The following is a 22,522-nucleotide window of genomic DNA, read 5'->3' as shown; positions in this document are numbered from 1 at the left end:
AACTGAGTCTTTGACTGAGTGACCCTTCCCAGGGACCACAGCCAGGACCCTTGGCCAGGCCTCCCATGCCTCCACTGTCCTCTGGGTCCAGCTCCTGAGGCCAGGTGTCTGAGGCTGCTGACGGTCACCACAGGCTCAGGGAGCTTTGGCTTAGTGGCAGCCATATTGACAACGAGCTGGTGGGTACAGCTCACCTCAAGGTCAGCCAGGGCCAAGGGAGTTGGGCAGCTGCTGTGAGCTATGAGGTCAGGACTTGCTGTGTAGTGGGACAGCTTAGGAGGCTGGGTTCTGTGAAGCAGGGTTGAGACAGGATGGCAGACACAAGTGGAAACAGCTATGGGAGCTCCACCTGCGCCCCCCCATCAAAGAAACATGGGGCTCTTTCACTCCCCTAGTCCTCTGGAGCCCCCTACGAGAGAATATGAGGTCAGGACTTGCTGTGTAGTGGGACAGCTTAGGAGGCTGGGTTCTGTGAAGCAAGGTTGAGACAGGATGGCAGACACAAGTGGAAACAGCTATGGGAGCTCCACCTGCGCCCCCCCCCATCAAAGAAACATGGGGCTCTTTCACTCCCCTAGTCCTCTGGAGCCCCCTACGAGAGGCTGACAGGAGTTATGGGCAGAAAATGGAAGGGCCTTCCTTGCTGAGGGACATGACTCGCCTGTTGCTCACCATATCCCATGTGCCACTGCCACGATGCAGGAGCTGGCCCTGGTTATCGCTCAAAATGCCCATGGCCTGGCCCGACCCTGCCCCTCCACCCTGTTTCTCCTCATGCCTGAGCCCCTTTCTCTGGATCTCCCACCTGCTCCAGGGGGCTCCCTCCCCACCAAATACCCAGGGTGCCTTGGGTGGCTCTGGTCCCTGCATCTGTACCCTGGCCTCACAATCTGGCTTCTGGGTATGAGTTTGTTTCTCTGTTGCTCCCTTAGCAACTGCTGAATGGAAGCCTGTAGCAAGGGAGAGGGAGCTGGCACAGAGCTACAAAGGAAAACCCTTTGGGTCTAATCCTGGGCTGGCCTGATTTGCTCTTGGGCGAAGCCATGGGGGAGTTTCATTGTGGAATCCTGGGGTCATTGCTTCCATGGCCGCCAAGTCGCCAGTCAGCGGGGCTGAGGCTGGAGTGTGAAAACCGGGGCCAGGGGAAGCAGGGAACAGTGAAAATTTCCCTCCCTCTAGCACAGGGGTCTCCTTCTCTGGGGGACAGGGGTGTCTCTAACACCAGCTGGTGGCTTGGGTGGCCACACACCTTCAGGTCTGTACCACCTGGACGCCAGCCAGCCAGGGCTCATGCCTGCTCCAGGTGAGAAGTGTGGCCCTGGCCCAGGGTGTGGGTGCCACAGCCCGGCGGGGGGACTTCAGTCCCTGACTCTGCCACTCCCTAGTCAAGTAACCACGAGCAGATAATTTCACTGCTGTAGGCCTCAGTTTCCCCACCTGTATGAAAGAGATAATATGCTCCTACCTGAGAGGCTGCTGGCCTGGCCTGCTTCTTTGCAGAATTTGATAGCTAGTCCTAAAATGCATACGAAATTTGCCCCCAAATAGCTAAAAACAACTTTGAGAACAAAGAATAAAGTTGGAGGACTCACTTGTCCTGGTTTGCACTTGCACACTTACTACAGGCTGCAATAATTGAAACAGCGTGACAGTGGTGCAAGGATAGATACGTACAGTACGGCAATCAAATAGCACTGAGTCTCACAGTGACGAAGCGTGATTTTATGAGGGCGCTAAGCCCATTCAATAGAGAAAGAATTCTTTTCAACAAATGGTGTTGGGATAACGAGATTCACAGGGAAGAAGAGACTGAGTTTAGACCCCTACCTCACCCCATATAATAAAAAATTTGTTCTGGGTTGTGGGTCAGGGGTAGGACGCCTGCCTAGCACACATAAGGCCCTGGGTTCAATCCCCAGTACAGCCAATGACTTGGTGAAGTATTCTGAAGACCCACTGGACTTTTTCTTAGTATAAGCTTTTTTGAAGCTCACTCTGTTGTTGAGGCTGGCTTCAGGCTCCCTGGGTAGCCCAGGCTGGCCTTGAACTTACAGCAATCCTCCTGCCGCAGCTCTCGAGGGCAGGGATGGCTGGCATGCGCCACCACAGCAGGCAGATCTGCTGCAATAGACAGGAAATATGCCCGCAGGGCAAACTGCCCCTAAGTGTGAGGTGGGAAGAAGTAGGATGAAGAAGAAACTGAGCTGGAAGGGCTCCTGCACCTGGCGTGGCTCTGGTCTCCGCAGCAGCCTCTAGCTCGGCCCGCCGGGAAACAGGCTGTGACTGGAAGGATTTGCTGCCGCCCTGCGGAAACGGAGAGGATTACAGCCATGGGGACAGAGGCCTAGTTCCTGCTGGTGGGGTGGAACGAAGCGATTAGGTTTGTTGAGACCCAGGGAGAAGAGCGACAGCCCTTGGGGAGTTCACCGTCTTGTAGGTTGGAATACAAACAACTACAACCTACCAAACGCTCGGATGAGCCGCAGCCACAAGCCAGGGACAGAGCAAACGTGATAGCCACGGCACAGCCGTGGAGTAAGGAAGCCCGGAAGAGGCGTGGGAGAGGAGAGCAGCGGAGCTGGAGGCTCAGGGGGAGCAAAGGCTAAGTAAGACGGGCTGGCACGGAGGCTGTGGTCAGTACGCGTGCAACCGAATGACCACCAGCTTCCCGGAGCATGAGCTTTGTGCATAGTTGATGCCTCCAGGGAGTCATGGAGTGGGACGCATAGACTGGAGTTTCCAGGGGAGAGAGGAGGCCTCTGAGGACCTCCTCTTCCTCTTTCTCTCTTCACCTGCTTCTTCTAGGGCCCTGGGGACTGAATCTAGGCCTTCACACTAAGCTACATGCCCTTTTTATTTTTTGTTTTTAAAACAGCCTAAGTCACTAAATTGCCCAGGCTAGACTGGTCCTTGCGATCTTCCTGCCTCAGCCTCCCAGAGTACCCCTTTTTATTTTTTGTTTTTAAAACAGCCTCTTAAGTCACTAAATTGCCCAGGCTAGACTGGTCCTTGCGATCTTCCTGCCTCAGCCTCCCAGAGTGCTGAGATTACAGGTGTGTGCTAACACAGGTGGCCCAGGGGCCCTCTGTGCCAATAATGATGGCACCTCTGCCACTCCTTCTTATGGTGCTTTTTGGTCACCTCTCCCTCATCGGTGTCTTCAAATGACCTTGTAGTGGGCAGGGCTAAACCTGCCATAGTCCTTCCCTTGGATGGATGAGGAGACAAGGCCTGGCCTTGTCCTAAGCTGTCTGGTGATTTGTTTTCAGGTATGGAGGAGAAGGGGATTTGGGGAGGAGATTAACATGAGCTAAAATAGAAGTTTTCTGAAGGGTCAGGAGAGACCCAGGAATGGCAGACACTCCTCCCAGCAGTGACCTGAAATGCAAACGGATCAGGAACCCACCATGGCTCCCCATTGCCCTGGAACAGAGCAATGCCATTAGCCTGGCTGTCACAAGAGGCAGTGTCATGCAGCGGTTGGGAGCAGGGCTCCGCTTTGTCACCCTGGCTGTGTGATCAGGTCACTGTAACCTCAGGGACATCCCTGGACTTGTGCCTTCTTATCCTGCCCGTAAACTGGACAAGGGCTTGTGTGAGTAGCAGACAGGTTTGTGGCCGTGACATGCTCAGGCCCAGTGCCTGTTTTTACTGCTAGTCAGGGCCTCATTGTGTACGCCTGTCATCAGGTCCAAGCCGGCAGGCTTCTCCTGAGCACAGTACTCTGGGTCTTTCCAGAAGGGATTCCTTCCACCTGGAGCCTTCTCTGCACCATCCCGGTTCCCAGAGCCTTTAAAACATCACAGCTCCCCGGCCAGGGATTTAGTTCAGTGGGACCACGCCTACCTTGCAAGCACAAGGTCCTAAGTTTGATCCCCAGCACTGGAACAGCTCTCACGTGCTGTTTTCCTAGGTCCTCTCTAGTGGGAGTCCCTCCTTCTCTGCCATCCTAAGTCTGTAGCAGCTCGGAGGACTTAGGGGGAAGTTTTCAAGGATGAGCACCAGGTCTTTATCTCTTTATGACCCAATGGTGTCGCCACAGAGTAGCAATGAATTCTCAACAAATGCTTGTGGAAGAGAGCAGGAAAGAGGGAAGGAGAAGGAAAGATGGAGGGAAAGGAGAGACGGGAATAAAAGATGAACTAGAGAACTGGACAAGGAGATGCATTGCCCAGCTACTTGGGAGGCTGAGGCAGGAGGATCTCGAGTTTAAACCTAGCATGGGCACTTTAAGGGAAATCCTGTCCCAAAATAAGAAGTTTTCCAGAAGGGAAGAGGATGTAGGTGAGTGGTAGAGTACTTGCCTATAATGAGAGAGCCACCAGGTTCCAGCCCCAGCACCCCCCAAGAACTAGAGATGAAGCCAAGAATTTAAAATAAACCTGCTGTACATTGCTCTCCTTTAATCCTAGCACTTGGAAGGCTGAGGCAGGAAGATCACCTGTTCAGTCACAAGTTCAAGGTCCACCTGGACTACATAGTGAATTCAAGACCAGCCTGAACCACATAGAGAGACCCTTTCTCAAAAAACAAAACAAAGATAAACTTGTTATAGCAGCAAGGGTGTAGCACTCACTGGTAGAGTATTTATCATATGAGGCGTGGATTCAATCCCCAGCACAAGAAGAAATAAAAAAACCAAAAAAAACAACTTGCTCTCTATTCCAGCTTTTTTCCCTCCCCCCTCCTAACAACTTCAGGGAAATAGATGTGGGAATATGGGACATTATGTGGTAATTTGCAACTCTTCCTGGGTCATTTTCAACCTTGAACCAGGGCACTGAAGCAGACTGAAAACACTTGGACCTGATCCTTTGTCCTCATCGATGACAGAGGTAACAACGGGTCTTAAATGGCTTGTCATGAGGGTCAGATGAGAAAAGTAACCAGGAAGTTCTTGACTCTTGGTGCACAGTAAGCACCTAGTGCAGGCTGCCCATTATGAGGGTGGCGGGTGGGCGAGTGTAAGTTCCAGACGTGTTACACAGGAAGGGCTCCTGGCCCGGAGAGACGCCTATTGTCCTCAAGCCGGTGGTCACCTGGAGGTCACAAGTCTTCTTCCTGTCATCCCCCCTGGCCAAGATACACAATAATGACTCCTGATTGTCTGATTAAAGGAAGCGGATGTGCAATCAATTTCAATTTTCAACCCCAAACACTCCTCCCACCTTTCAAAGGGAATCACACACCTATTCCAGTTTCCACACTGAACCAACATGGAATTTTCCAGTGGGTTCTGTAGCCTTTGAAGTGATCAGCCCAGACTACTGATTTATTTCTAATGAACCTCTCTCTTTGAACCCAGAAGGGTCAAGGTTAATTATACAATAAAACATACTGTGTCCAGCTGCCCTAGTGAGGGTGCATGGAGCCCCCTGACCTTTGAGCCTTCTAGTGGTGGATCAGATTTCCGATCCCTTCCTCGATTCTTTTCCTTCATCAGGGCCCATTAAGGAGGGGGAAAAAAAACCCTGACCCCTCATTTCCTCTCTGAGAAATAAATTTTAATTCGCTGGAAGCCAAAAAAGGGGATCTAAGCCCAGCTGTCCCCTTTGGTTGGAAAATCTTGCCAGGAGCCCCTGTCCTGTAGCTGGTGGGAAGAGGGGTGTGGGGGGAGGGGAGCCAGTGGCTGCACGCCCCTGGTCTCCCATGAAGGAGAAGGCCCCAGAGAAGGCCTGCCGCTGGCGTCCTGGCTGGTCTCCATGAAGCCTTTCCTCTGGCCCTAGCTTCTTAGTCATCTTTTCTCACATGCACCCCTCCAGGGAAAGAACTTGCTTGGATCTGGAGGTTTTCCAGAAGCCCACGTATTAAAATTGTGGTCTCCAGCCACAATTGTGGTATTGGGAGGTGGTGGAACCTCTACATAGTGGAGCCTGGTGACCGGAAGTGATGTCATCAGGGCGTGGTCTATAGGAGGATCCCACCCTCCCCTTGCTTGGCTTCCTGACCACCATGAGGTGAGCAGCCTTTTCCCGGCACTCCTTCTTTAGTGGTTTTTAATTTTTTTTTTTGTATCAGGGATCAAACTTGGGCCCTTGCGCTTGCGAGGCAGGCGGCAGAACCATTGAGCCAAATCCCCAGCCCTCGCACTCCTCCTTTGATGACCACATGCTGCCATGGCCGAAAAGGGACTGAATGACTGAACTGAAACCTCAGAAACTGTGAGTTAAAGTAACCCTTTCTTTTATATTAATTACCCCAGGCATATGCAGTCCCTTAGCATATGTGCCCAGCTGTCCCACCATGCCCTGCCTGGCAGGGTTCCCTGACCTGAGACCAGGGTCCAGCTTCCCCAGTTCCCTGGCTTCCAGGATCCTGATGTTTCAGAAGGGACAAGGCTGGAGCCCCCAGAATGCACCCAGGGTGGATTTGTCTCCTGCTTCTTCCTGGTTTTGTTTTTTTGGGACAGATAGGGTCTTGCTATGTAGTTCAGGCTGTGCTTGAACCCACAGCAATCTTCCTGCCTCAGCTTCCTGAATGCTGAGATTCCAGGTGTTTACCACCCCATCGGGTATATCTGGCGCAAACAGTTAAGAAGCAACACACTGACCCGGTAGAGCCAGCTAAGTTCTCCATCTTTCTGGAGGCTCCTACCCTGATTCTTTCTTATCCGAGTAGCTATCTATCTTCTCCTTTCTCGCTCCATTTCCTCTTTACAAATAAAGGGTCTCCCTTTCATTAAATTTCATCCCTGTAATTTATTATTGGGGCTGACTTATGATCCCAGTGGGCTGCTCAGACAACAGAGCTGCAGTGCTGGGGCCCCAGAGGCAACATCTTCCCGCTGTCCCCTGGTCTGGGTCTGCTTTCTGCACCCATGGCCTCACCCTGGTCCTCTCAGGTCCCTAACACTGCCTCCCTTTCCTTGGGCTCACAGCAGGTGGGTGGCAGGCACAGGAGGGTCCAAGGTCAGCCAGGGCCCACCTGCCTGAGTAATTTTCACATTGCCTATCCTGTGGATGTATTATCTACTCAAACTAATAAAGTTTTAAAAACTTTTAAATCACCTGGCATGGTGGCACACACCTGTAATTCCAGCACTGGGGAGGCTGAGGCAGGTGGATTGCTGTGAGGCCAGTCTGGTGCACACGGTGAGTTCAAAGCTAGCCTGAATTGGATGAGTCTCCTTTGCTCACACTCAGATCTCCTCCGTTCCCCTGGGCCCAGGGTTGTGCATCCTGCAGTGTCAGAGCCTGGGGGAAATCTGGAGATTTCCTAAGTCACTGGACAGTAGTCGGAGACCCTGCGCCCCTAGAGAGTCCTGGGCTCCAGCTGTCGAGGTCACAAAGCCAGTGGGTGGCAGTGCAGACCGAGAACCTGAATCTCCTGGCCGCTTCTCCTGCCACAGCCTCTGGTCTTTCAGCTGTCCCAGGTCTGCAAGTTCCAGTGGCCCTGCTTCCCAGGAGGGTGGGGGGCTGCTTCAGTCTGCCCAGGCTCTGCCCTCCGGCCCACTGTCCCTGGGGCTTTCTCTTTGCTGTGTCAGCTTCTCGTTGCTGTGACCAGACAGACACCTGAGGAAGCAATTTAGAGGAGGAGAGATTGAGTCCATGGTAATCTGTTTAGAGAAAACAAAAGCACAAATAAAAATAATAAAAAACAGACTCGATATTAAAATTAAGACTAGAATACCTAGAAGAGCAAAAAGAGAAGCCATAAATAGGTAGGAGATAAACGCACCTGTAACCAACAAAAATTCCACATATTTAGTAGAGATTGAACCCAGAGCCACTGAACTGTATCCCCAGCCCAGAGTCCTACAATTGTAGGTGTACCACCATGTCTGTTTTAAGTACTATTTAAACTTTCTAGAGGTGAATGGCTATGCAAGAAACTTTTTTTGGTACCGGGGATCAGAACTTAGGTCCTTGTGTTTGGGAGGCAGGCGGTGGAATCACTGAGCTAAATCCCCAGCCTGGTTTAAGAGATTCATGCATAGGCTGGGGATTTAGCTCAGTGGTGCCGCCGCCTCTCAAGTGCAAGGACCCGAGTTCGATCACCAACGAAACTCTTAAACCACTAAGATTCACAACCTGGAGAGGGTGGAGCAAAAATCAGAGAAAAACGTATAAACGGGGGAAAAAAGTCTAAGGAAATCCCATTCATGAGTAGCAGTCAGGAAAAATGTACACTATCACTTTATAACTTTCAGCTAGACATTAACTATGTATTTCAAAGGCCACTGTGAACAAGAAGCTATCCAACCCTACCAGTCCAAAAATTCCACAGTTCAAGTTGAGCGGTACAGTTGGACTAGAAATTCCAATAAACTGCATTAAGAAAACACTTTTTTGTATGTTATATTGACCTATCAGACGCAGTACTTTCTAAATTCTGAGGAAAAACAAATAACAGTGAAACGTAGAATTGAGAAAAAGACTATAGAAGCAGTTGTAATTAAACAGGATAACTAAAAATTAAGCATCTTAATGGACAAGATTCTTTTCTTAAACAAAGGTAAAGGTAGCCTTGAGCAAAACAAGGCCTCAAAAAATTGGTGTAAGACTCAGAGTTGTTCCTCTCCACGGAAATCTTTAGTAAAAGGCGAAAGATTTATGCGATCTGAAGAGAAACCAGAGTATTCCTGTCATTCGCGTAACTCACATGTCAGGCAACAGAATACCCTTGTACACTGATGATAACTACTTAAAGAAAAGAGTATTACACAAAGAAAAAAATCTCAGATAGTTTTCTAACAACAAGTGTCACTTTTACAAAGTATGCCCCATAGAAAAATTTTTTAATTTTGCCGTTTCATGTTTGTGTTGTGCGCAGTGCACTATGGGTATGCAAATAAGCGGTCTCCAGGCCCTTCGGATTCCGGAAGTAATTGTGAGTTCGCACGGCGATTTACGTCACCATTAGGGGGCGAAGCAGCGGACTGGATGCCTGGCTTCTAAACGTCGTCCTGGTCAGACCCAGGTTTTGATCTGTTTTGCATTTTTGTACATCTGAAATTGATTTCTTTTAAACATTATGATTACATTGAAAAAGAAAATAGCACATAAATAATGGTTGCGAAATTCAGGCTAGTGTTTGCTCCGTTCGGTGGGAGCAAGGGGTGTGACCTGGGGAGGGCAGGGCTCTGTGTATAAAGTGTGGGTTTCCTTTTTCTTCAGCTGCGCGGTGGGCCACGGGTGATTGGTTCTGGTTGTAGTTTTGTTGTCCGTTGTGCACTCGAGTGCGTGTGGATATTTCACTTTTTTTTTTCCATCTGCGGTGTGATAATTCCTGGCAAGATCCTGTTACCAATTGGGGTTTGCGCGCTCCGTTTCATCTTTTCTGTCCCCCAATCCCAGCACTGCTATTGGGGATGAAATCCGGTTGTTCCACCTCCGAACTGTGTATAAATCTTAAACTCCCTTATTTGTGAGAGGAGACCAGCTCTTTCCACCTCTCCAGCTGCTAGTGTAGACTGCTCCCCGCCTTCTCTGAACTAACCCGCTCCCCACTTGGCTGTTTCCTTTGCTAGCAAGGCAATCATATTTTATGTAAGTGATTTAAACTCCACAAATACACTTTAAAGAAAGATTTATTGGATACAATGCGAAAGCTATACAACTCAGCGCTTTCCAGTGTAGTGCCATGGTTTTTAGCATATCCACAGGACTGTACAATCGTCACATTTTAGAACATGCTTGTCACCCTGGGAGATGCTCTGTATCCATTCGTGAGCAGGTCCCCCAAGCCCCAGCCTCCAGCAAGTGCTCTAAAGTGCCTGTTCTGGGCATTACGTGTAAGGACAGCAAACCGCATACGAGGGGCCTTTGCTTCAGGCTCCTGTGACTTGACCCTGTGTTTGCAGGTTCATCACGATCCGCGATCCCTTCTTTGCTTGAATCTTCTGACTGTAACGGGGTGGTAGAGGCTCAGGAGACGGAGCCTTCTCGTTTGGCCTGGGACTAAGAGGACCGGAAGGTGGCTCTCTGAACGCTTGGAACGCTCTCTGGGAGTTGCAACGGAGTGGTCCTGCTCCTGGCTTGGCTTTGCTTCACCCTGGAACGTCCTGGGCACGTTTCACAGGTTAGAGCCGCCAGAAGGCAGACTTTTGGTTTTGGCCAGCCAGGCTCCACAGTCAGGGAACTCTGGGGCCTTCTGAATCCTGACGGTGAAAGTGGAGTTGAAAGGGCGTCTGCGCTTTCCTTAGGGTGTGGCCTGTGCTTCCGTTTGTGGCAACAATTCCCTTCTCTCCTTCTTCCTCCCGTTCCTCTTTCTTTCTTCTCTCCCTCTGCCTCTTATTTCTCTTCCTCCCTGCTTTCTCCCCCTCCTTAGTCCTCTTCCTCCCCTTCGTCCTGTTCTTCCTCTTCCTCCTTTCTCTTCTTCATGGTTCCGGGGACTGAAGTTGGTAAACCCAGAGCTACATTCGCCAGACCTTTTAAAATGTTTTGGTTGGGGTCAGGGTCTTGTTAGGTTGCCCAGGCTGGCCTTGAAATCCTTCTGCTGCCTCAGCTTCTAGCTGTGTGCCACCTTGCCCGTTAATATTTGAAAAACAAGAATAACCTAGAAAACAAACAATATGTTGTTGGAATTTCTGATTGAGATTGCTTTGAATTTATAAATTGGGAAGAATTTCCCATCTTTTTTAAAAATTGAGTTTATTGGTACATTCTAGGCATACAGTAAGGAATTTCCCATCTTTATGGTAATCTTCCAGGCTATGACCTTGATATAGTTTTCCATTTATATATATATACATATTTTATTTTTTATATCTTCCTTAAAGGTACATAATTAACTTCATAAATATCATGTTAACTGTTTATACCAAATATCCTAGGCATGCATATTTTCTGCTATTATAAATTATAGATGAAAAAAGTTGCAGAGGTTGAGGCAGAAAGATGGAGGCCAGCCTGGACTGTAGAAAGAGAACCTGTCTCAAACAAGCAAACAAACATTGATAAATGGTTATGATTTGAAAAACTTATCATGCGTCTAAAAACACTGCTTTTGTATTACTAGTCTTGTATGCAACAACTTTACTGAGTTTTACTGGGGTCTTTGGAGAGGGTGTTCTGGGGATTGAACCCAGGGCCTGTATACACTGAGCTACTTCTTCAGCCCTTTTTTATTTTTTAATTTTGAGACAGGGTCTTGCTAAACCACTAAGTTGCCCAGCCTTGCCTGGAAATTGCACACTTCCACCCTCAGCTTCCCAGTGTCTCCACCACTCCTGGATGAGCTATAGTTTTAATTTCAATTTAATGTTATTTTTTGTTCTGGGGATTGAATACTAGATTATCTCAAACAGCACTGTCCAATATAGTGTGAGCCATGTGTGTAATTTAAAATTATCTCCAGCAGGGTGTGGTGACGCACGCCTGTAATTCCAGCACTCAGGAGGCTGAGGCAGGAGGATCGCTGAGTTCAAGACCAGCCTGGGCTACATAGTGAGTTCCAGGTCAGACTCAACTACATAGTGAGACCCTGTCTCAAAAAACAACAAAACAAAAGAAAAATTGCTAGTAGACATATAAAAAAGTAAACAGGTAAAATTAATTACTTTTTATATATGTTGGGCTGGGGTGTAGCTCAGTCACAGAGCACTTGCTTAGTATCCACAAGGCCCTGGGTTTGATCCTCTGAACTGCCCCCTGCAAAGTAATATATTTGTTTATTTAACTCAAGTTACTAAAATATTATTTTGATAAATAATATAAAAAACAATTGTACTTTCTCATACAGAGTCTTCAAAATTCATGTATGTTTTTACACTTTATAGTGTGTCTCAATTTAGACTGGCCACATTTCAAATCCTTACCACGTGTGGCCGGTAGTGACCATATTGGACAGTACTTCTGGATATTTTGGATGTCCTCTGAGGGTAATTATATGGATTGAGTTTTTTGTTTATTTTTGTAATTTTTATTTATTCATTTATTTTTGGTACCGGGGATCAAACTCAGGACCTTATGCTTGCAAGAAAGGTGGCCGCACCACTGAGCTAAATCCCCAGCCCTTGTTAGTCCATGTTTGCTGCACATTTTTTTAAAATACATTTGCCTTTAGAGTTTTAACATGAATAGTGTGTTCTTTTTTTTTTTTTTTTTTTGTACCAGGGATCGAACTTGGGTCTTCAGGCTTGTGGGGCAGCGGGTGGCCCCACTGAGCTAAATCCCTGGTCCATTTTTGCTGTATGTAATGTTTGCATTCCTTATGTGGGGCTGGTGCATGTACAGAACACATCTTCATTCCTTTTCTCCTTCCCTGTCGTTCCCCTCCCCCTGCTCCCTCTCTGGATCCCCTTCCCTTTTGAGAAAGATTGATCTTTCTACTTCCTATTATCTACCTTTTATTTGGCTCTGTATATTTTAGGCTTGTACACAGTGGCGTACTACTCTGTCATAAAAATAAACTTGAGTTATTTGTAGGGAAATGGACACACCTTGAGATCATAATGTTAATGAAATAAATCAGACACATGAGGTTTAAATATCAAATTTAAAAAAATGTTTTACAGCTGGGTGTGGTGGTGCACGCCTGTAATCCCAGCACTCGGGAAGCTGAGGCAGGAGGATTGCTGTGAGTTCAAGACTAGCCTGAGCTACATAGTGAGACCCAGGTCAGTCTCAACTACATAGTGAGACCCTGTATCAAAAAACCAAAACAAACAAACAAAAAATGTTTTACAGTATTTTTTTTTTTTTAGATAGTATCTCACTACACAGTCCACATTGTCTTCAAACTTGGGAACTTCTTGCCTTGGTCTGTTAAGTGCTGGGACAACCGTTGTGCATCACCACACTGACTTGATAATTTCATTTCTCCGGTCTTGTGTACCCCCACCTTTTCTGTTTTACTTTGCTGGCAAAGATCTGTTGTGAAAAAAAGAAATGGAAGCGGTGACATTGTCACTTTTGTCTCTTGATTTGAGAAAGTTGACAACACTTTCAGTTAATGTGTGATGTTTGCTTGAGATTTCTGGTTGGTATTCATGTTAGGTTAGGCGGGACTCTCTTTTAATTCTTGTATAATAAGTACATAAATGTATTGAATATGTGTAAAGAAATGGGTGCCTGAGTTTATCAAATGCATTTTCTTCATGAGATTGTCAGATGATTTTGCTTTTATCTCTTGTAGTGACTGACTTTAAGCCTATGCTTGTTGATTGTACTCTGGTTTCTACTCGTGGCTGAGACCTAGGGCCACAGCCACCCAGGCAGTTTCCCAAGTACAGAGGACAGTCAACCTTTTCAGTAGGTTGGGCTTCCAGTTTTTTTTTTTTTTTTTTAGCATCTGTTCCCAGGTTGACGTCTTCTGCAGCTTCTGTGCTGGCCACAAGGGGGTGCTGCTTCCCTATAGGGCTCAACAAGCCGACCAGCTAAGGTCGAGTATGTGGTGTTTCCTTAATAGTTGAAAATGCCTGTTGCTATTGCATTCTTTTTTTTTTTTTTTTTTTTTTTTTGAGTCACATTATCCAGGTATTGTAGTGCATGACTGTAATCCTAGGCTGAGACAGGAGGAGCACAAGTTGGAGCCCAACCTGAGCAATTTAGTGAGGGCTAGGACGTAGCACAGGGTGAAGGCCCTGGGTTCAGTCCCCGGTATTGAAAATAACATCAAAACACATCTATGATTTTCATGTGAAAATTTATGATTTAAATTTAAATTAAGGCAGATGATGAATAGTCTGCATGCCTTCCCTGTGGGTAGAGAATTTGCATCTTCAACCAACCGAAAATCAGAAACAACAAAAATGCATGGGTACTGTCCATGCACAGTTTTAAAACTGTAAATACAGTACAGATAACAGTGATTCACATTGATTTAGGTGTTACCCTTAATTTGGAGATGATTTAAGGTATATAGAAAGGCCTGGTGTGTTGGCACATGACTGTGATTCCCCCATACTGTAAGAACGTGAGGCAGGAGAATCTCTTTTGAGCCCTGCCTGGGCAACTTAGTGACAGGGAGACCCTACCTCAAAAAATCAATCAATCAATCAATCAAAAGCGCCGAGGGTAAAGCAGCTAGTGCTAAAGCCCTGGGTTCAATCTGTAGTCCAGTGGACCCCCAAGTTTACAATTGCAGCCTGACATAACGATCACGACCAGAATTTTAGTTTTAACATACTAAGTCGAGTCATGACCTCCTTTACAGAGCTCTGGAAGCAACATTTTAATATCCTTTCCTGGGTGAAGTTGAGAAATCCTGGATCAGTACCTAAGGACAGTGCGATGTACCTGTATACAGGAGAGAAATTTAAGGCTGGGAAGGGGAATTTTAAATTGATCAATTAAGCTCATATGTTAATGTCCACTGTACTGAAAGTTTTGTACTTAAGTGAGAACATATTTATGTATTATAACTCACCTCAAAACACATGAAAAAAACCTCTAAGCCATTTTCTAACCACGGTAATTTCTCTTGTTAGAACAAGACCTCAAAAACTAGTTTAAGACTCAAAACAGTTCCTTTACTGTAGAAATCTTTAGTAGAAAGCAAAAGACTTAACGCTATTTGAAGAAAAACCAGGGCAGATGAGGTTTGTGCAACTCCTACTGGAGTAACTACAACTCCTTGTAAAGTCATGGTGACTAGTTACCTAAAAATTTACAATTTGCAGAAGTTTACTTCATTAATTCTTTATACACTACTCTTCAAATTTTTAAAATTAGAAGAGGGGATAAGTTTATCCTCATGAAAGTAGTTGCATGGTTTTCACGACACTATGGATATGCAAATGAGAGTTGAATAATTGCCTTTGAGACTTGCCGGTTGGTCGGTGGTAGAGGAGGAAGGCTTTGCTCCTTGGGTTTCCACAGTCACAGTCACCAGAGAGATTCTGATTTTGTGTTTGTATCCTGGGGCTTTGAATGTGACTTCTTTTAAATAGAGAAGTGGTTTTCAATTTTTGTTTTGAGACAGGCACTTGCTAAATTGCCCAATATGGCCTCAAACTCTTGATCCTCCTGCCTCTGCCTGCCCCCTGTGTAGCTGGGATTATACGCATGACAGTTAAGGAAGTTTTCTAATACAATTGTTGGGGCTGGGAGAAGTGTGGATGGCAAAGGAATAGTCAGTGCAGATTCGCAGTATCCCCCACGGAGGCAGTGAGGTGTGCTGATGGGAAAGAAAAAAGTGTCCCCCAAATCCTTTATTTTAAATTCAAGGGCAGGCAGCAGAGTTTTAGATGACTTTTCTTTGAACTGTGCATTCATTACTTGGGTGGTATACTTTAAAACTTTAAAGATATTTTTAAAAGACAAGGGCTATGGGAGCTCCCGCTGTAAAAATACTGATAATGTCTAGGCGTGGTGGCTCATGCCTGTAATCCCAGCACTCTGGAGGCTGAGGCAGGAGGATCACTGTGAGTTCGAGACCAACCTGGGCTACACGGTGAGTTCCAGGTCAGTCTCAACTACATAGTGAGACCCTGTCTCAAAAAAACAAAACAAAAAAACTGATGATGAAAGAAGGGGCGGGTCCCCAACTCTCCTGTGCCCACTCAGCTTCTCCTGAAGGCTTCCTCGTCCATGTAACCAGAGAGAAGACATCTTAATTAATATTCTCCACTCCATACCGGAGATTAGACCCAGTGAGCTATATCCCCAGCCCTTGTATTATTTTAAATTAAATTAATTAATTTACTTATTTATTTTGTGGTACTGGGAATTTAATTCAGGTATTTTTCCTTTAGCTGTGTCCCCAGGCTCCCCCCTTTTTTTAACTTTTAAATTTTGAGACAGCCTATCACTAATTCACTAGGTTAGACTCCAGTTTGTAATTTTCTAGCCTATACCACAATGCTTGTCCCAGCCTTTTTTAGTTTTCTTTATTTTGAGACAGGTTCTAGTTAAATCGCTCAGATTGGACTCAAACTGTGTTCTACCTTTTCTCAACTTCTGGAGTCCTGGGATTATATATAGGTTGGCTTTAATCAGTCTACTTAACCTGAAAAACAAAATCTTGTGAACATTTGATTAAATTTTTTATTTTATGCATTTCCACGGACCTTGTAAATCTTCCCATAAAGTTTTTATTTATTTATTTAAAAAAATTTTTTTTGGTCTTTTCTGCTAATTTTTTTTTTTTTTTTTTTTTTTAGGGGATCGAACTTGGGTGCTTGTGCTTACAAGGCAGGCGGCAGAACCACTGAGCTAAATCCCCAGCCCATAAAGTTGTTATTTTTGTACTGGCAGTTGAACCCAGGGTCATTCTACCAGTGAGCTACAACCTCAGGAGCCCTTTTATTCTGACAGTGTCTTGCTAGGTTGCCAAGGCTGGCTTTCAACTGGGAATCCTATCTCAGCCTCCTGAGTAGCTGGCTAATACCCACCTCCAGAAAGCTTTTTTTTTTTTAGCCAGGGATCAAACCTGGGACCTTGTGCTTGTCAAGTAGGTGGCGGAACCACTGAGCTAAATCCCTGGCCCAAGCTTTTTTTTTTCCTCTATATTTATTTTACTCCTAATACAGTATTTTTCAGTTTTTATGGCTGGTAAAAATTTTAAGTTTATTTTTAGAGTTGGTGTATAGTAATGCAGTGGGCCCGAATCCCAAGACTCTGGGAGGCTGAGGCACCAGGATTATAAGTTTCATGCAGCCTAAATTTAGAAATTTAGGGAGACTCTGTCTAAAATTTAAAAGGAGAGGGATGGGGATGTAGCTAAGTGCAAAGGCCTTGGGTTAAATTCCCAGTAACACCACACACACACACACACACAGAATACAGTGGAGTCTATTTTATGTTTGTTTTTGTTTTTTTAGATGGGGTCTCACTATGTAGTTGAGACTGACCTGGAACTCACTATGTAGCCCAGGCTGGTCTTGAACTCGCAGTGATCCTCCTGCCTCAGCCTCCCAAGTACTGGGATTACAGACGTGTACCACCACATCTGGTTTTTCTCTTAGGAAGTTTTGAACCAGGGTCTGCATTTTCACTGTGCACCGGGCCTCATAGTTCTCAGCTAGGAGTTCTTTAGATGAAACTACTTCCAATCTATTGCTGGTTCACTGCTTTGTTTCCCTTCGTATAAATGGGCATTGAGATGTTCCTGAGTTCTCTCTCTCTCTCACGCTCATGCTCTCTCTCTGTGTCTCTTTTTTGGTACCAGGATCAAACTTGGGACCTTGTGCTCATGAGGCAGGTGGTAGAATGACTGAGTTAAATATCCGGCCCCTAAGTTCTCTTTTTTAATGTATTAATGTGGAAAAATAATACTAACAGACTTAGTAATGACAGATTATTTCAGCATTCATAGCCCAAACCCAATTTGGCAATAATGTTTTCTTTTTAATTTTTAAATTTTTTATTTTTTGTCTTTGCAATCTTGGGAATCAAACCTTGGGCCTGGTACATTCTAGGGAACTGCTCTGCCACTAAAGTACACTCTCAGCCCCAATGATGTATTTTTTAGTGGATTTTTTTTTGTGTGTGTGTGTGTTTTTGTTTTTGAGACAGGGTCTCACTATGTAGTTGAGAGTGACCTGGAACTCACTATGTACCCCAGGCTGATCTCGAACTAACAGTGATCCTCCTGCCTCAGCCTCCCGAGTGCTGGGATTATAGGCGTGTGCCACCATGCCCAGCATGGATTTTTTTTAGAACAGTTTTAATTTTGTAGAAAAGTTATAAAGATAGTTCAGTGTTTCCAATCAGCCTAGGGTTCTTTCACTCAATTCAGATGGAAATCATGAATCAGAAAGTATAGCTCTGCTAGCAGTCTTGGTGTCACCAGGTAATTCTGGGAGCCAGAGAGCAGCTGCTGGTGTCTGTCAGTGCTGACTGCTGCCTTCTAGAGCTCATCAGTGTTAACAGCTATTAATGGTGTTTATCAGTCTTTCTCTGGGAAAGACCACTCTGTCCACACTACTCACGATAAAAATCCTAAATGGATTTACAGGCCTTTGAGTTGAGTGAGTCTCATGTAACAGGGCCTGTGCTGCAGCACACAGGGATCAGTACACAGGATGGAGCCTCCTGGACTGAAACCTGAGAAGTAATGGAGAGCGCTGCTTGGATGGCAGCTGCAGGCCTGTTTCAGGGCGGGCAGGGTAGAAAGCTTGCTATGAATGTTGATGTCTTAGTTACTCTTCTCCCCTTGATGAGAGAAAATACCTGACACTCAAAGTTAAAGGGGAAAAGGTTTATTTGGCTTACAGTCTGTAGAGGTTTCCATCCGTAATTGGCTGGCTCCAAGGCTGGGTGGCAGAGGGGCAGCAATTCATGGTGGCGGAAGACAGTAAAAGCAACAATGGACTTTGACAGTGTCTTTCTGCCCCTTTTATCTTATCTAGACTACTGGGATTAGGGCAGTGCCAAACCAGTCACTCCTGTGTACTGGTTTAGTAGTCACATGCCCTTAATCCCAGCAACACACACTCTAGATTCAGCCACCTCTGAAAAAGGGAACCCCACCTCATCCATATGAGGTTTTGGGGGATATCTAAACATAAGCCATAACTGTTGGGTATGCAGATAAGAGGCCCAGATCCCCCGCTTCCTGACCGTAGCCACTCCAGGGTGCCCTCTCCCTTTTTCCAGAGGGGAACAGCATTGGCTGAAGTGGTGGGACTTAGGGAAGGCACCCTGCTGCCTGTCTGGCTGCGCTCGTGTTGGAGTGGAGAGTGGTGCTTTGATAGGCAGGGAGGACACTAAAGCAGACTGTTGCAGTCCATTGAGGTGGGGTGAGGGGGCTGGGGGAGAAAAGGGAAACGAGGGACAGGGGCCTGACAGCCACTGGCCAATCCACCATCTCCCTCCAGCCACCTCTGAGACATTAGAAAGTCAGGCGCTTCTCATCTGTCTCACGTGCATCCCACACCCATTGCCCCTAGCGCTGAGGGGACCAGTAACAATATATTATCTAAAATTTATGGTCTGTAAAAAAAAGAAAGTCTGGGCTCTAACAACAACTAAAAATTATGAGACATACAAAGAAGTAAGAAAGTATGACTCATGTGCTGAGAAAAAAATCAGACAATACAGTCAGCCTGTGAAAATGACCAGATGGCAGATTTAACAGGCACAGCCTTCAGCGTAGCCATTACACATAAATTCAAGGAGCCAAATGAAACTACAGATAGAGAAGAAAAGAATGGTGTGAGGATAATGTCACATGCAAAATAGAATACTAATGAAAAGATAGAAATTATTTTTTAAAAAAGGGCCAGATAGGCTGTATTGTGAGGGTGATGAAGCAGAATAAAGTTTAAAAAATTTAAAAGACCAAATGAAAATGCTAGAATTGAGAAGTACAATTATTGAAATGAGCACTTATTTAGATGGTCCTAACACTAGACATGAACTGGCACGAGAAAGAATTAGAAAAAAAAATTTTTTGGTACCGGGGATCAAACTTGGGTCCCTGCACTTTCCAGGCAAGTGGTAGAACCACAGAGCTAAATCCCCAGCCCGAGAATTAGTAAATTTGAAGATAGATTGATAAGAGATGATATACAAAAAGAAAAGAAACAAAGAACAGAAAGAAGGTAAAATGATGAAAAACTAAAAGCCTCAGAGAAATGCAGGGCAGTATTAAATATAGCAGCATATGTGCAATGAAAGTACCAGTGTTGTGGGAATCCAAGAGGCTGGAGAGATCCACATATGAAAACAGGAGGACTTTATTTCAGGTTTAACGTGTATACTGGCTCACTAGGCTCCTGTCAAAAGTAAGAGTGCTGGGCTGGGGATTTAGCTCAGTGGTTCCATTGCCTGCCTTGCAAGTGCAAGGACCCAAGTTTATCCCTAGTAACAAACAAACAAACAAACAAACAAACAAAAAGCACGCACATGAGAGAGAGAGAGAGAGAGAGAGAGAGAGAAGGAAGAGTGTTGAACAAATAGAATACAATACGCCAGAATAAGGAGTTATAGCTATAGGGGAGAGAGGGACCGTGGGGGGGCACTTCCCAAGGCTGAAAAGGACTTGTTTTTCTCTTAAGTCCTGCTCCACCAGAGAGAGAGAGAGAGGAAAAAAAAGCAGAAAAAAAAAAGATAAGAAATTCCCTAATTTACTATTCAATAGTCATCTACACTTCAGGGAGACCTGTGAACTCCAAGTCAAACAAACAGAAAGAGATCCACAGACAGACACATCATGGTAAAAATACTGAAAGCCAAAGATAAAGAGGAAATCTTGAAGCAGTAAGGGAAAAACAACTTGTCTTAAAGTCACCCAATAGAGGTTTACAGCTGACTTCTTGGGCAGAAACAATGGAGGCCCAAGGGCGGTGGGAGAACATACTTGGAATGCTCAAAGGAAAATGCCAAGCACAATTGTAGATCTAGGAAATCCCTCTTTTAGAAATGAAAGTTAAGCCATGCATGGTGGCACATGCTTGTAATCCCAGCACTCAGGAGGCTGAAGCAGGGGAATTCTGAATTTGAGAGCACCAAGGTTACATAGCAAAATTGAGACCAGCCTGGAGCATATAGTAAAACCCTGAATTTAAAAAAAAATAAAAAAAGAAAGAAACAGCTGGGCGTGGTGGCACATGCCTACAATCCCAGCACTCAGGAGGCTGAGGCAGGAGGATCACTGAGTTCAAGACCAGCCTGAGCTAAATTGTGAGTTCTAGGTCAGTCTCAACTACATAGTGAGACCCTGTCTCAAAAAACCAAAAAAAGAAAAGAATTTTTTTAGTACCGAGAATCAAACTCAGGACCTTGTGCTTGCAAGCAGGTGTGGCACCAGTGAGCTACATCCCCAGCCTAGAAATGAATATTTTATGATTAATAAAAATTGAGACCTGTTGAGCACAGTGGTACACACTTGTAATCCCAATACTTGGGAAACTAAGGAGGCTTGTGAGTTCCTGGCCAGCCTGGGATATAATAGTGCATTTGAGGCCAGACTGAACTACAAAATGAGACCCTTACAGAACAAAAACAACAAAAACTGAGACCCATCTTTCAAGATATACTAAACAGTTTGGGGATGTAGCTAAGTGGTTGCAGCACTTCCCTAATAAATTCCTGGGTTTGATCCCAAATACATGAAAAAAAATACTAAAATAAGTTCATTGGGCTAAAATTGAAAGCAAGTGACCTCAGATCATAGTCTGAGCCCACTTGAAAAAAACAAAGTATCAGTAAGGAGAATTTTGTAATGATAAAAGGCACTATAAATGTGTTTGTGCTCATTTTATCTTTTAACTGATTTAAAAACAAGCCAAGCGTCGGGGATATAGCTCAGTGGCACCATACCTGCCTGGCTAGTGCCAGGTCCTGACTTTGATTCTCAATACTAGAAAAACAAGGGCAAAAAGCCAGGTGTGGTGGTGCATACCTGTAATCTCAGCACTCTGTGAGGCTGAGACAGGAAGGTTGTAAGTTAAAACCCAGCCTGGGCAACCTAGCAACTTGTAGGGGACAGGGAAAGGAGGCGTTACTAGAATCTCTGCAGTGAGTCCTAGTCTCCTGTGAGCCACAACAGCACAAGGTGAGTTAATTTATTAGCAGAAAAGATAGAAAAATGAGCCTAGAGAAGAAACTGAGCTTTGGGCCTGATCTCAATGCTGCTCTGGGCAGCAAAGACAAAGCTCCTGGGCTTGCCACACCTTTATTCAGTGTAGCAGGACAAACAAATTACCAGATGACTCTGGGCAGAGAGATCAGTACATCTGGAGAGTAACACATGTGAAAGGTGACTCAAAGGGGAGCTGTGGTGAAAATCTTAGGACAATGAGGAACTACTCATTTGCAGATTTGTTCCTCCCAGGATGTCTTCATGGTGTAATCTTGCCCTGAATTATCACAGCATTGCTGGACCATTGAGGGCTTAGCTGTGACCAGAGGTAAAAGTAGAGTTTGGTCTGGACATGCTGTAGCTGGCTTGTAAGCAGGAAAACTAGGCCCTAATCATGATTTAATTGTGAGATGATTTTGCCCAAAAATTATGTAGACTTGCTCCTTGACATATCTCCCTTTCTTTCTGTTTTATGTAAGTGTGTTTTTAGGGAAAAGCAAGCATGCCCAATAATGGCTTTTCCCTATATATTGTGAGGTCCCATTGTGTGTTTAACTGGCTTAGTTGTCTATAATAAGCTCTTTTTCAAAGGGCTATCCCCAACTGTGGTTAGGGAGAAGGGGTGCATGTTTCATCCAACTGCTTCGAGCTGAGAAAGGTCAATGTAGGGGAGACCACAGTCAGAGGACCCTTCTAGCGAGCTAATTTGGAATTCTAAGGATCTTAAGTGAAAACCATGTTATAAATTAACAATAAAAACGCTATTTATTTATTTAGGTACTGGGAATTGAACTCAGGACCTTGCACTTACAAGGCAGGTGCAGCACCACTGACATAAATCCCAGCCCAGAAACCCTCTTTTATAAAGTATATCTGGTGGATATCGGTAAAGAAATGTCTAGCATATTTGTTGTTAATACTATCTGTATGATCACTTGGAGTTGGCAGTCTATAGGCAAGAATAAGCAAAAGAAAACGTTTAAAAGAGATAACATTAAGGTACAAGATCCCCGTGATAAATGTAACTATTGTTTGCTTTAAATGTACCAATAAACTTAATGGGGGAAAAATAAAATAAAAGAGATTACAGCATGCATAGTAAAGGTATAAG

General features: G+C 45.3%; 2 non-coding genes across 2 annotated transcripts; both read right to left on the bottom strand.

Annotated features, from left to right (window-relative positions):
- Positions 1–8,462: 8,462 nt before the first annotated feature.
- Positions 8,463–8,579, bottom strand: LOC117283388. Its single transcript, XR_004514365.1, has one exon. It is a non-coding gene; the product is annotated as a U5 spliceosomal RNA (small nuclear RNA).
- Positions 8,580–14,361: 5,782 nt separating this feature from the next.
- LOC117283389 lies at positions 14,362–14,477 on the bottom strand. Its single transcript, XR_004514366.1, has one exon. It is a non-coding gene; the product is annotated as a U5 spliceosomal RNA (small nuclear RNA).
- Between the last annotated feature and the right edge of the window lie 8,045 nt (positions 14,478–22,522).

This window comes from Fukomys damarensis, unplaced genomic scaffold (assembly GCF_012274545.1).
Source record: "Fukomys damarensis isolate Sample0158 unplaced genomic scaffold, DMR_v1.0_HiC HiC_scaffold_25, whole genome shotgun sequence".
Taxonomy (NCBI): Eukaryota; Metazoa; Chordata; class Mammalia; order Rodentia; family Bathyergidae; genus Fukomys; species Fukomys damarensis.
The sequence above is the reverse complement of the archived record's forward strand: the minus strand, read 5'-3'. Positions and strand labels throughout refer to the sequence as shown.